The following is a 15128-nucleotide window of genomic DNA, read 5'->3' as shown; positions in this document are numbered from 1 at the left end:
TTCTTGCTTAAAAAAATACATCAATTCCAGTCAATGGTAAATTTCCATCTTATGCTTATCAAGCTTTACAATGACATAGGAAAAAGTAAAATTAGTTAAACTCCCTGATTTACTAAAAACTTGATTCTTGAAAAGAAAAGCAATTGTGGTTGTGAAAGCGTTAATTAAAAGGCAAGGCAACACAGAAGCAACACCCAAATTGCTTCGGTATTTTTGCATGGAACGCAAAAATTTCTTGTTGAACATGGTTTCATCGTGTTTCCAAACACACCTAATTAGGTTAAAATTCCCGCTGATACAATGATTAATACTTAAATGAAAAATAAACATACAACTAATGCCCCAACTGTCCCATGTCCATACAAATTTACAACAAGAGACACCTATAGGAGAAAAGCAATTTACAACCTCTTCCACGTGCCTACTATGGTCGAATGATATTGTTATTTATCCATCACTAGCATATAAATATTGGTAAGACTATTCATCAAGTATGGCTCGACCAAGATTTGTGGCTAGAGCCAACCTATAGAGCTTAGTGCATCAGGGGGTAAGCAAGGTTCAATGTAGTGGGGTCGCAACTTTGCCAGAGACAACTCTTGAAGTTTGTTCAACAAAAGATTGGTCTCAGAGACACTTAGAAGAGAACATTCCTGCCAATTAAGCAGCTTCAACTGCTCCCAAAGGAAACAAATACTGCAATCATATGGGAATCAAATTGAACATGTAAAATACACTAGCGACAAATAAAACATGCTAAAAACGATGATATGGGAATCAACCATGATATGAGGTGTAAAGACATCAATGAAAAAAATAATTGAGAAAATGTATACACTGGCGACAAATAAAACATGCTTAAAACGATCGTAATGCATGTGTCTATGAGAAGGTATATGATTGTGAGACTATGGAGTGAATAAGTTGCTACGTATAATGATGTATGTTTTTAAATTGCCTTTAATTCTTATAACATCATATATGGTGAGATGTATCACACTCCCCAATCTGTTTGTGTTGTATGTGTTTGGGTTGATTGCCACACACACGTAAGGATCATCAAAGTAGTAAAGATGATGCTAGAGAACATGCTTAACTTCATGTGTTTAGATATATTTTAAGTTAGGACTTGTGTTTTAATCGTTGTGACATTGGGGCAGGGTTATATGTTTATAAAATTTCTTTATGGATTTTTGTAAATTACTTACTACTACAAAAAAAAGTATTCAACATCGGTTTTGGAGGACTTTTAACATCAAGTTAGCATCGATATTGAATTGACCGTCGTCGAAAGTGGACAACTTTCAATGACAGTTCAAAACCAATGTTGAAAACACCTTTCTACATCGACTACAACTGATGTAGAAAGTGTCTTTACAACATCGATTTTGAGTAAAATAGATCCAAACATTAAGTGCATTCTTTTAATATTTATTTTATTTCACAAAGAACTCAACCTACAAATTCAAAATAGACCTAGACACTTTCTACAAAAATATTTATTATATGCATAAAAACTAATAAGTGTACAAAACTATTAAAAATATAATTCTAAGTATAATATATATGTTTACACAAATAGTTTTGGATAAATCACAAATCTATATTGGAATTTAGGGAAGAGTTAAAATGTCAAAATGAGATTCAGTTCCATATTTGTTAGTCGCTTTATACGACTAACTTTTGTATAGAAATCATTTTCCAAAGCTTATAGAGTTCCCCAATTTATGGTCATTTTGGAGTAAATTTTGTAAATAAATCTTGTTTAATGGTTAACGTTGTCTTTAGAACATTTTCATTGGATTTAATGATGAAATTTGTGCATTTCCAGGTGAAAACGAGGCTAAGTTTTGAATTGCAAAAAGTAGCAGTTGGGCTAAGCGCATATCTATCGCTAAGTACAACGTCAGCGCAAAGGAGAATATGGCAGAGCATTAGCATCAAAGTCGCGCGCTAAGCGCAAGATCAGTGCGCTAACCGCAGTAGGTGCCTTCAGCCAGGCTAAGCGCGAGGGTGGTGTTGGATCGAGTGGCCTCAGAATAATTAAGAAGGAGGGATTGAATTAATTATTCCTAAACCTTTACTAATTAAAAATTACTCTTTTAAGGTTTTTACTAAATTGTTAAGAGAATGAGGAGTAGAAGAGAAACTTAACAGAAAGTAAAAGCGGAAATTAAATGCACAGCGGAAAGTAAAAGAGTAGGGAAGAAGGAAACAAACACACAAGAGTTTTTATACTAGTTCGGCAACAACCCGTGCCTACATCTAGTCCCCAAGTGACCTGCGGTCCTTGAGATTTCTTTCAACCTTGTAAAAATCTTTTTACAAGCAAAGATCCACAAGGGATGTACCCTCCCTTGTTCTCTTTGAACCTAGTGGATGTACCCTTCATTAGAACTGATCCACAAGAGATGTACCTTCTCTTGTTCTCAGTCAAACCCAAGTAGATGTACCCTCTACTTGTACCACAAAGGATGTACCCTCCAATGTGTTGAGACAAAGATCTCATGTTAAACCTTTGATACTTTATGAATGGGGATGCAAAAGAATTCTCAGGCGGTTAGTCCTTTGAACACTTTTGCATTAGGGAATGGGAAGAATCAAAAGAATTCTCAGACTGTGTCGTTTTGAATTCTTTGACAAGGGAGAAGGGAGACACAAAAGAAATCAGGTGGTTAGTCCTTTGTTCTTTTGGAAAAGGGAGAAGAGAGACACAAAAAGAATTCAGGCGGTTAGTCCTTGGCGAATTCTTTTTGGCAAAGGGAGAAGAGAATGAAAAGATGAATGGTACAAGTTTTCAAGGTTTAGAAAACCAGAAAACTTCAGAAAGCTTTTGGTACAAAGAAGAAGAAGAAGTTTAAAGAGATTCAAGGCTTGTAAAGGATTGTATGAATGTGTTCAAGATTATTGAAATGCAAAACAAAGTCTTGCTTTTATAGACTCTTCATGTCTAGTCAAGAACACCATTTAGAAGATTTATAACTTTTAGAAAAACTTAAAACCAATTTGAAAAAGTCAAAAACCTTTTTGAAGAGTTACATCTTTTGATTTATCAGAAACAGTCACTGGTAATCAATTACCAAATTAGTGTAATCGATTACACAAGGCTTTTAAGTGAAATGATGTGACTCTTCACATTTGAATTTGAATTTCAACGTTCAAGGGCACTGGTAATCGATTATCAAAACATTGTAATCGATTACAGTCTTTTGAAAATAATTGGAACGTTGTAAATTCAGTTTGAAAACTTTTTCAAACTCATTTTGCTACTGGTAATCGATTACAATAATATGGTAATCGATTACCAGAGAGTAAAAACTCTTTGGTAAAAGGTTTTGTCAAAAACTCATGTGCTATTCAAAGTTTTGAAAAAACTTTTTAATACTTGTCTTGATTGAGTCTTCTCTTCATTCTTGAATCTTGAGCCTTGAATCTTGTTCTTGATTCTTGAGATCTTGAACCTTGAATTTCTTGAGTCTTGAATTCTTCTTGATTCTTATCTTGAACTCTTGAATTGTTCTTCATTGATCTTTGAACTTTTTGTCATCACCTTTGCCATCATCTTTTGTTATCATCAAAACACCTTTGAATCACCTTTGATTCACCATGAAGCTTTGCTTCTACAGGTGGCGCTAAGCGAAGTGTCGTGATTTCAAAGCCTATTTAAAGCTTGTTCTGTGCAAAATTAGGGTAGAAGCTGATGATTGGCATAGATTGGCACAACAACCATAGTGCCTATTTCGAGAAAAGAGCCCTGTAACGACCCGCCTCGTCGCTACGATATCCACACTCTAACATGCAATAATTTCAATTTTTATAAAAAAAACTCCCTTAATTTTGCTTATGAAAATAGAAGTAATTTCGTCTCACATACATTCATCCAACAACACACCATTACTTAAGTGAATATACATAATTATATAGAACAGTAACTATGTACACGTCATACACATAACGAAAATTAAATTTGTTCATAAGTATAATTAAAATCCAAGTTTTACATTTTTAACCCAACAAAATACAACTTGAAAACCAACTATGGAGGAGTTGATTACAAAACACAACTTTCTCCCAAAATGATGTCAACGTCATCACGTCGGCTCGGCGACTCCTCACCAGAATTTCACTTCTTGCACCCTGCTGCTGTCATTCTGCTCCCACGAACAATGTTCGTGATCATCACAGGTATCAACCACACGATACAAAATTGCAAGGGTGAGTTCATTATAAAAAGAATCAATACCAATTCCAAATAACCACAACTAGCAAGGAACATAGGCAAACATGATGAGCATACACAACATTCATTATTCAACACTCATATCCAACAAATATTCATCATCCACATCCAACAATTACTCATCATTCATCCATGAACTCAATCAAGACTGCACAGAATGATGCATGCACCCGACTCAAACACTCAGATGCAACGTGGTACGTACCAACAACAACCAAACCTCAGAAAATAGCCTAAGCGTGTCCACACGACACTCTCACTTAGGGAACTGTGTTGAGTTCGTCGGGACCACCCGGTTGTGCACGTAACAGCCCCCCTCCCATATGTGATCAGCCTGGGAGCCCAAAGGTGTTGCCTACCAAATGACAAGTCCCCTCAGTACAAAGTACACTTGACCACAGTTATTATATTTCCTGTGTCGTATGAGCTATGATCACAACCAAGAGTAAGTGTCAAAGACCATGGACCAATTAAAGCGCCTAAGCATCCCTTCAAAAATGCTAAGATTCTCTAACCACGCTGGTTACCCACGTCTGGATCATCCGACAAGGTTAGTGCACTCTACCCCCCATGACATACAGTCCATACAACGTATGAATGTTGCCAAAGACAGACAAATATATATATATATATATATATATATATATATATATATATATATATATATATATATATTTCATGTCTTAGATTCACAGTCACAGGTCTTCAAACAACACAAATCAAACAAACACAACAATATCAATAATTGATATATATATATATATATATATATATATATATATATATATATATATATATATCGCATCCCATTCGTAAAAACATAGGTTCTCCTGAAAAACCAACATGCATATCAATAACAATTTTATCGCAACCCATTAGTTAAAAACATAATTTTCTTGAAAGAAAATTCAACATGCAACAGGGACAGACAGATACCCTAACTATGATGTTAAAATGGTAAATTTTATAATAAACTCCCCTCACCTATCGTGAGCTACCCGCAGGTTCCTCGTCGCGTCACTTGGAAATTTCTTCTTCGTCCTTGCTCGTCGGTTCCACGCAAGCCTCTACCATGCCAAAAAGAATGAGACTTAATAAGGATTTCAGAAAACAAAGCTAATAACAATGCTATGGGTCAAACACCCACGTCACTACTTAAGAGCGCTGAGAGCATTCGGGTTTTACAAAGGGATATCATTTGGAAATTCTCACCACGCCAATGTGATCGGGGTTCAGTGTAGGTTACAAAAATAACATGCATTTCATGAAAGGATAACTTTTACAAAGTCTCTTTGCTCTAGGGTTTTTTAGAGAAAACGTAAAACATGCAATGGTAGTTCCAAAGTCAGAAAAGATGTAAAGACAAGCTGAAACTAACAAGGAGCAAGCATAGAACCATGATTACCTCGAAGGAAAATGAAAGGTCAAATTAGGGTTTCGTTCTCTACCAAAATCGCAAGCCAAGTTGGAAGATTTCGCTTCGGTTGAAGGGTTCCTCTCGGTGTGGGTCTCAACAGAGAACAATGGCGGTTTTTGGTGGCTAATGGTGGTCGTGGGTGATGGAGAAAGAGCTTGGAACGTTGGAAATGGTTTTGGATGAAAGAAAGAAGAAGAAATGGCGTTTTTCCTAAGCTACACGAAAGCAAAGGCTGAAACGCTCAAATGAGAAATGCTCTCGGGAACAGAAGCTTCGCACACACTCCAGACATCTTCTCAAAGATCCCAACGGTCAGATTGTGGACAAGTGTCTTGTGAAGCTGTAGACCAAATTTCGAGACGATCCAACGGTTAACGAAGGCTGGGCAGCATTTTTACCGAGGCAACTTCATGTGACTTCCTTGAGAAGCTTCATTAAGAGGCTTTCTCAAGAAGCTTCCTTGTAACTTCTTTGAGAAGTTTTCTCAAAAGGCTTCTTTGAGAAGCTAGATCCTTATCTGCCCACACCCCTCTATTAACTAAATTAACCTCCTTGAAAATAATTACGGATAAAAATAACACACAAATATAATCAAACATCAAGCATAATTACTAAATATATATAGAGATATATATATATATATCAGGGTGTTACAACTCTCCCACCCTTTTAGAAATTTCGTCCTCAAAATTTACCTTATTCAAACAAGGATGGATGAGCTTCTCGCATCTGACTTTCTAATTCCCACGTGGCATCTTCTCTTGATGCACCTCCCCAGATCACCTTGACCAACGGAATCTCTTTCCCTCTTAGGTGTTTTATTCGCCTATCCTCGATCCTCAAAGGCAATGTTTCATATGTCAAATTCTCCTTCACTTGTACATCATCCCATTAGATTACATGGGATGGATCATGAATATACTTACGTAGTTGAGACACATGAAAGACATTGTGAAGATTAGAAAGAGACGGGGTAATGCAATTTGGTATGCCACAGGGCCAACTCTCTTAAGAATTTGGAAAGGACCAATAAAGCGAGGTGTGAGTTTTCGGGATTTCAATGCTCGACCAACCCCAGTCCACGGAGTGACTCTCAAGAATACATGATCACCAACCTCGAATATCAGATCTTTCCTCCTCTTATCATGATAACTTTTCTGCCTACTCTGAGCAGTCCTTATCCTTTCCTGGATTAACTTAACTTTCTCAATAGTTTGCTGTACCACTTCTGGTCCTAAGGTAAGGCTTTCTCCGGGCTCTGACCAATGTAACATCCTTATATATATATTATATATATATATATATATATATATATATATATATATATATATATATATATATATATATATATATATATATATGTTTGATGTTTGATTATATTTGTTGTGTTGTTTTTATCCATAATTATTTTTAAAGAGGTTAATTTAGTTAATAAAGGGGTGTGGGTAGATAAGGATCTAGCTTCTCAAAGAAGCCACAAGGAAGCTTCTTGAGGAAGCCTCTTAATGAAGCTTCTCAAGGAAGCTACATGAGCTGTCTCGGTACAAATGCTTCCCAGCCTTTGTTAACCGTTGGATCTTCTCAAAATTTAGTCTACATCTTCACAAGACACTTGTCCACGATCTGACCGTTGGGATCTTCGAGAAGATGTCTGGAGTGTGCGCGACATTTCCGTGTCCGAGACCATTTCTCACTTGAACGTTTTCAGCCTTTGCTTTCGTGTAGCTTAGGAAAAACACCATTTTTTCTTCTTTCTTTCTTCCAAAGCCATTTCTAACGTCCCAAGCACTTTCTCCATCACCCACAGCCACCATTAGCCACCACAAACTGCTATTGTTCTCCGTTGCAACCCCACACTGAGAGGAACCCTTCAACCAAAGCGAAATCTTTCAACTTGGCTCGCGATTTCGATAGAGGACGAAACCCTAGTCTGACCTTTCGTTTTCCTTCGAGGTAACCATGGTTCTACGCTTGTTTATTGTTAGTTTCAGCTTGTCTTTGTATCTTTTCTGACTTTGGAACCATCATTGCATGTTTTACATTTCCTTTGAAAAATCCTAGAGAAAGAGACTTTGTAAACGTTATCTTTTCATGAAATGCATGTTATTTTTGTAACCTACAATGAACCCCGATCACATTGGCGTGGTCGGAATTTCCAGATGATATCCCTTTGTAAAACCTGAAATGCTCTCAGTTCTTTCACGAAGTAACGTGGGTGTTTGACCCAGAGCATTGGTGTTAGTTTTATTTTCTGAAATCCATATTAAGTCTCCTTCGTTTTGGCATCGTAGAGGCTTGCGTGGAATCGACGAGCAAGGACGAAAAGGAATCTTCAAGTGACGCGAAAAGGAACCCGCGGGGTAGCTCACGATAAGTGAGGGGAGTTTATTATAAAACTTATCGTTTTAACACAATAGTTAGGGTCATGGAATGCCTGTGTGTGTGTGTGTGTGTGGTTGTTGTTGTTAATAACATCATTGAGACGAGATGATATTTATGTTGAAAATGACATGGAAATGGAATGTTGATTGATGTTGGAAATGCATTGGCATATGCATGTTGTGTATGTTCGTGGGAGGCACTGTGCACTGACCTTCCAGGGTCTTTGGCACTAGCTTTTGGCTACGCTCATACATTGGATGTTGTGTACGATCGTGGGGGGCAATATGCACTGACCTTCCAGGGTCTTTGGTACTAGCTTTTGGTCACGATCATACGTTGTATGGAGTGTATGTCATGGGGGGTAGAGTGCACTGACTTTAGCGGATGACCCAGACGTGGGTAACTAGCGTGGTTAAAGAATCTAAGCATTTCTGAGGGGATGCTTAGGCGCTTTAATTGGTCCATGGTCTTTGGCACTTACTTTTGGCCGTGATCATAGCTCATACGACACAAGAAATAGAGTAACTGTGACCAAGTGTACTTTGTACTAGGAGGCTAGTCACCTGGTAGGGAACACCTTTTGGCTCCCAGGCTGATCACCTATGGGAGGGTGGATGTTACGTGCACACCCGGGTGGTCTCGACAAACTCAGCACAATTTCCTAAGTGAGAGTGTTGTGTGAACACGCTTAGACTATTTCTTGAGACTTGGTAGTTGTTGGTACGTACCACATTGCATCTGAGTGTTGAGTCAGGTGCATGCATCATTCTGTGCAGTCTTGATTGGGTCTTGTTGGACCTTGTGGCCTCAATAACTTAAGAGTGATAGGCTTAGAATGCAGAAGAAGCAACAATCAATTTGATAGTGTTCTTTAAACATAAAATACAAGATTGATTGCAACAAAATAAATGAGATAAGGGAAGAGAGAATGCAAACATAGTTTTATACTGGTTCAGCCACTTCCCGTGCCTACGTCCAATACTCAAACAACCCACTTGAGATTTCCACTATTTTTGTAAAATCTTTTACAACTTCTGAAACACACAGGGACAACTCATCCCTTGTGTTCAGGAATCCTTACAACTCAAGAGACCCTCAGTCCCTTAATCAATTTCATTGAGTAAGAAGAATGGAAGAAGAATTCTCTCTTCAAGAAAAGAATATTACAATGAAGATCCATGGATGAACTCTTAATGGATTTGCAAGTGTTTGTCCAAGAGTTCTTGAGAGAGAATTTGACAATAAAGTTCTCTTGAAATCTCTCTCATTTTCTTTTGAGAGGATAAGACATTCTGGACCAGCAAAACTCTCTCCAAAATTCGTGCCTAAGTCACCTATTTATAGGCCTTTAATAACCATTTACAAATCTAATTAAAAGATGTGACTGTTGACAGATTTTTTGAAAACTCTTCACTGGTAATCGATTACAATGTTTGTAGAATCGATTACACAGTTATAATTTGAAGGGTCATGACTTTTGAATTTGAATTTCAGGAGTTTCGTTGCTGGTAATCGATTACAAATATATGGTAATCGATTACATGTTGAAAATTCAAATTCAAAATCTTTTTCAACAGCTATTTCTCAACTCTGTCTTCTGGTAATCGATTACACTTCCTGGTAATCGATTACCAGAGTCTTGCATGTCTTGAAAGCACTTTGTTTTAAGGCAAGACTTTGGTCTTTAGTGAATCTTGAAACAAGATTTTGTTTGTTGAAGCAATCTTGAATTATTCTTAAAGCAAATGCTTATCATTTGAAGCAGCCTTGTTAGATTCTTCTTTGACTTCATCAAAATCATGTATACATACATTCATAGGTCCAGGGATGGATGATGAGTAATTGTTGGATGTGGATGACGAATATTTGTTGGATATGAGTGTTGAATAATGATTGTTGTGTATGCTCATCATGTTTGCCTATGTTCCTTGAATTTGTTTTTCTGATGTCTGCTATACCATGAATTTCAATGCTGAGTCATGGATTATTAGATTGGTCACCTGTATAATTTGTGAAGGGCAATGGAATGATATGACAAGCAATCAGAAAATGCAAATGATGGAAAGTGGGTGTTAATGTCTTGAGGCATCAACTCTCAAGAGTAACTGAGTAGGAATTTGTGATGGTTGTAATTGTTGTGTGGTTCTTTGTTTGTGTGTATTCCTTCCAAGTCTAACTCCCTGGTGTGTATAGGGAGTGATGACTGGACGGAATGATCGTGCGATAGTGGATGCCCTTCAAGCCTTAGCTCAGGATATAGGGAATCCGAATAGAGAAGCTGGTGGAGCTGTTGGGTACCAGGGGTTGGATCGCTTCCAACGAAACAACCCTCCTTCTTTCAATGGAGGATACAACCCTGATGGTGCTCAGAATTGGATAAGGGAAATTGAGAAAATTTTCCGAGTTATGGCATGTCCGAAGGGGCAAAAGGTTGCTTTTGGTGCATATACTCTAGTGGAAGAAGCTAAGTATTGGTGGGAGAATACTCGCCAATGCCTAGAGGCTGAAGGTCAAGATGTGACCTGGAACATTTTCAAGAGAGTGTTTTTGGATAAATACTTTTTCGAGGATGTTAGGAACAAGAAAGAGATGGAGTTCTTGGAGCTTAAGCAAGGAAGTATGACTGGCTGAATATGCAGCCAAGTTTGAGGAGCTGGTGAGATACTTTCCCCATTATCAAGGGAGAGATGGTGAGAGTTCCAAGTGTGTAAAGTTTCTGAATGACTTACGACTTGAAGTGAAGCAAGCTATGAATTATCAAGGTGTTCGTCAGTTCCCACTTTTAGAAATACTTTCCCGAGGATGTTAGGAACAAGAAAGAGACAGAGTTCTTGGAGCTTAAGCAAGGAAGTATGACTGTGGCTGAATATGCAGCCAAGTTTGAGGAGCTGGTGTGATACTTTCCCCATTATCAAGGGAGAGATGGTGAGAGTTCTAAGTGTGTAAAGTTTCTTAATGGCTTATGACCTGAAGTGAAGCAAGCTGTGAATTACCAAGGTGTTCGTCAGTTCCCACTTTTGGTTAACATGTGTCGGATTTGGGATAAAGACTCCCGAGACAGGGCGGCCCATTATAGGAGTACATGCCCAATGAGGAACAAAAAAAATGGGCCTCAACATCGGGGAAAACCATATTCGACTCCTCCTAAGCAATATGGTAACCGCCATGACAATCAGAGAACTGCTGCTAGGGGATTTGCAGGCGGTAGTGGTAGCAAACCCAATACTTTCTCCACTCATATCATTTGTTACAGATGTGGTAAACCAGGGCACATCTCCTCCAAATGTCCCGATATAGGCATAGCATGTTTTAATTGTGGACAAAAGGGACACACTCAAAGAGATTGTACACAACCCAAGAAAGAGCAAAATGGTGGAGGCCCGAGTGACCAAACTAGACACCCAAAGGCCACGGGAAGAGTCTTTACCCTTAATGGTGCTAAAGTTTCAAAATCCAAAGATCTAATCCAAGGTAGATGTTTCATAAATGGGATTCATTTGCTTGTGTTGTTTGATTTCGGTGCAACCCATTCCTTTATATCCTATTTGTGTGTAGAAAAACTTAAGCTTTATGTGTCTTCTTTAAATAAAGATCTAGTAGTAGAAACCCCTACTAGTGGTTCTGTGTTAACTTCTAATGTGTGTTTGAATTGTTCTATGGAGATTTCTGGTACAACATTCTTAATTGATTTGATTTGTTTGCCTTTGAGTCAGTTTGATGTTATTCTTGGTATGGACTGGTTATCTTCCAACCATGTCTTGTTGAACTATTTTGATAAAAGTGTGGTGTTTGATGATTCTAGAGTGAGTAAGGATATGATGTTTATCTCTGTCAACCAAGTTGTGACATCTTTAAAGGAAGATACTCAAGTATACATGATCTTGTCTAGCCTGGAAATAGAGACAAAGGTTTTTATGTGTGACCTCCCTGTTGTCAGAGAGTTTCCTGAAGTGTTTTCTGAGGCTATATCCGGTCTGCCACCTGAGAGAGAGATAGAGTTTTCCATAGAAAATGCAGGGCACACACTTATGACACAATTTGTTTGGCTTGGCTTCCATGTTATTTTGAGGATTTCATTATGATAAGACGGTGGCATAAGCTTTATACTACCAACAAACTATATTATGTTTAAAAAACATTTGGAATCCTTTTTTGAAATGTAAAATAAAGTTACAACAATCAAGTAAGTTTTAAATTGACTACAAATTAAATTCAGACTAAATTTTCATGGTTAATCATATCTGGAGAGCGAAGCAGTTACATTACTTTAATTTGGAGCAGTTAAGCTTATTAGTATTAGAGAACACTATAAGGTAAGGCGGAGTAACTCAACTACTTACAAAATAATTAATAATAATAACAATAATAGCAACAAAGAAAAGAATCAAGAGTAATTCAGCATACATCCCAAAGTCCATACCAGTCCATTGGATCCCTCTCTGGTGCATCATTGGCTGACATCAACTCATATGCTACAAGCTCAAACATCATGTTATCAAATGTTCAATACACGACCCAACAACCTATGCAGCAAGAGAGCAAGTGTCTGCACCTTTAGAATAGGGTGGACATAGAAATCAAATGGAATTACACTTTTGGCACTAGCATTTTGATAGGGAATGAAAATATCTAAATATTATTTATCCAACAAAAAGAGGAAAGTCCTGTAGTAATAGAAAGATGGAAAAAAACAAAACTAACAGATTGCAATAAGCAATCTCTACCGAGGCAAAATGACCACCAACTTTACCCAAAATTCTCCTCCTCCTCTCACAACCCCCTAGAAAAACATTCAACATTTTCCCTCGAGTGTCATTTCCATTGACACACTGCAAGATGTCTATCTATTCTATTATGATTAGAGTCCACTTAGTCAATTTGGGCACACTAAATATTTTTCATTGCTTCCTCCCTCACATCCCTTCTCTACCCCTTATTTCTTTTAAATAGACTATAGCTTCAGTGCCTAACACTTTTCATAATTATGAATTTTTTCATTAATATTAAATCTATGCCTTGAAGAAAGAAAACCAACAAAGCAAAACTCCTAATCACGAGAATTTTAACAAGGAATTGCATAACATTGCAGAGAAACTAACTAGAAGTCAATTTACTAACATTTGACTATTAGCAGCTTAACGCTATAAATTGTAAGCGGTTGGTTTACAATCTATTTATTGAGGTACTACAGAAAAATAATAGCAAAGAAAAATACCAAGCCAAGTAGTCAACATATGATTTACAATGGTTGGTTTGATGTAGTTGGCATAAAAATCATCCACTGAGTTACAATAAAGAAAAAGCCCCAATAAAATCTCATTAATATATAATTTATTAAGAATGGCAATTAGTATATAGTATTTTTTTTTGCTCAGCAATTAGTATATAGTATAACCATATGGTAGGTGACATATAACAACTTGTTATTTTCTAATGGGAGAGTAGAAATCATGTTTTTCCATTTGTAGGTGAAAGATAGCAACACCTTAATGAATTCTATAGAACTATGTTTAAGCTTGAACCATAATTTGATGTTGTAAGTTATTTATTTGGTTAACCATACCTCTTGCTCCATTTGGTTCTTCCCATTTAGACATTCGAGTGCCATCAAATGCTGATGTTATATGAAATTTAATAAAACAGGGACAACTTTATGGATGCTATAAGGCATACGTATGGTAAACACATAAAATAGCCAGCTATAAACAAACTCACAATTCAAAAGGCAACTCCTTTGAACTTGCAATTGCTGAACCAGAATGTATTCTATTTAACTTTAAAAGTGGCAACTGAAACATATATTTCCCATAGATTTCACACTTGTTAAGATTGCAAATCATGTCATCCAGAGCATCTAACGCAACAAGCAATGCTAAAGAAGTTACTACAGGGTCACCAACCAAACAAATTTCAACTTTCCCATCTGTATTCACCTTTATCTCTAGCGAAAGAGCACAAAGTAACTCATCAAAAGATGGCAATAGTTTTTGAAATTTTGGGTTCTCTAGAACTGAATCAATGGAGGTCCTTCTTGTTTAGCAACACATACCTTGTTATAAAAGATGGCAATAGTTTTTGCTTTAACCTTTAACACTTTGAATATTTAGCAACACATACCTTGTTATAAAATTTGAGGAGTCAGAACCCAGGACTCTGAAATAAAGCTAAGAAGTGCTTTTGCAACATTGTCATCTTCTAGCAGTATGGTTTCCATCTACAACAAAAACGGGTTTCATATCTCAAATCTGAGTGTCACAACACATACCTTTAATGTCTTCACTACGACCTTCATGCACCGCACCTTCAGCGCATCACACCCCTGTGAGTGCATCTTCACACCAAAACGGGTTTCATATCTCAAATTTGAATAGAGTTTGAGAGATCTCAGATCTCAAATCTCATTTTGCACTTCTTATATCTTTAAACAGATTAAAACCCCTCAAATCTCAGATCCCATTTTGCATTTCTCATGAGAAGGAAGCAAAAGACCCTGCAGGGATCCAATTGAAGCTCTAACTCCGAGTTCAAGCCTGAAATAATCACAAGCAAAAAGGGAAAGCATACTTGTCACACAAGGTGCCATCACGGAGAGGGGAACGACAGAGTGGCAAACGCAGCAACAAAGTTCACAATAGCGAGAGTTTTAGAGTGAGGGTACGAGAGCTTTGGGCAATAGAAATTGACATAAAATTAGGTATTAGAAACAAAACATTAAAAAAAAAACACCGATGTTAGAGGGATAAATATAGCATTGGCAATATTGGTTCTTAACCAACCAAAATCGATTATTTTATAAGCGAGGTTTACGATAACATCTTATTTACAAAAATGTCGTCGTATTTTTTTAAAATTAGTTTTTTTAAAATTGATGTTAAACAAAAGATGAATCCATATTTTCTAATAGTGAATTTACTTTATTCTTGTATGGCCTTTGGAGTGCCAACCTCTATGTTTATGTTTACTTAATTCAATGCATAAATGTTGAAGAGATTTAAGATGCGGACCGTTTACTTGCAAAAAATTTTAAAAGTCAATATATTTTTATGTATGTTTTTACTTGTTTTCTTGCAATAATAATTAAATAAACTT

The 15128-nt window shown here is 36.9% G+C and overlaps 1 long non-coding RNA gene across 4 annotated transcripts; it reads right to left on the bottom strand.

Annotated features, from left to right (window-relative positions):
- Nucleotides 1-231: 231 nt before the first annotated feature.
- LOC112999361 (uncharacterized) lies at nucleotides 232-14778 on the bottom strand. 4 transcript variants are annotated; one of them, XR_003264522.2, is made up of 4 exons: nucleotides 14604-14778; nucleotides 12460-14529; nucleotides 5225-5307; nucleotides 232-696 (listed from the first exon to the last, which is right to left on the bottom strand). It is a non-coding gene; the product is annotated as an uncharacterized lncRNA (long non-coding RNA). The 4 variants fall into 4 exon arrangements; XR_003264521.2 differs by lacking the exon at nucleotides 232-696 and adding an exon at nucleotides 3905-4151; XR_003264520.2 differs by lacking the exon at nucleotides 5225-5307 and having other exon boundaries at nucleotides 14604-14777.
- Between the last annotated feature and the right edge of the window lie 350 nt (nucleotides 14779-15128).

Source organism: Glycine max, chromosome 14, assembly GCF_000004515.6.
Source record: "Glycine max cultivar Williams 82 chromosome 14, Glycine_max_v4.0, whole genome shotgun sequence".
Classification (NCBI taxonomy): Eukaryota; Viridiplantae; Streptophyta; class Magnoliopsida; order Fabales; family Fabaceae; genus Glycine; species Glycine max.
Note: the sequence above shows the minus strand (reverse complement) of the source record. Positions and strands in the feature narration are given on the sequence as shown.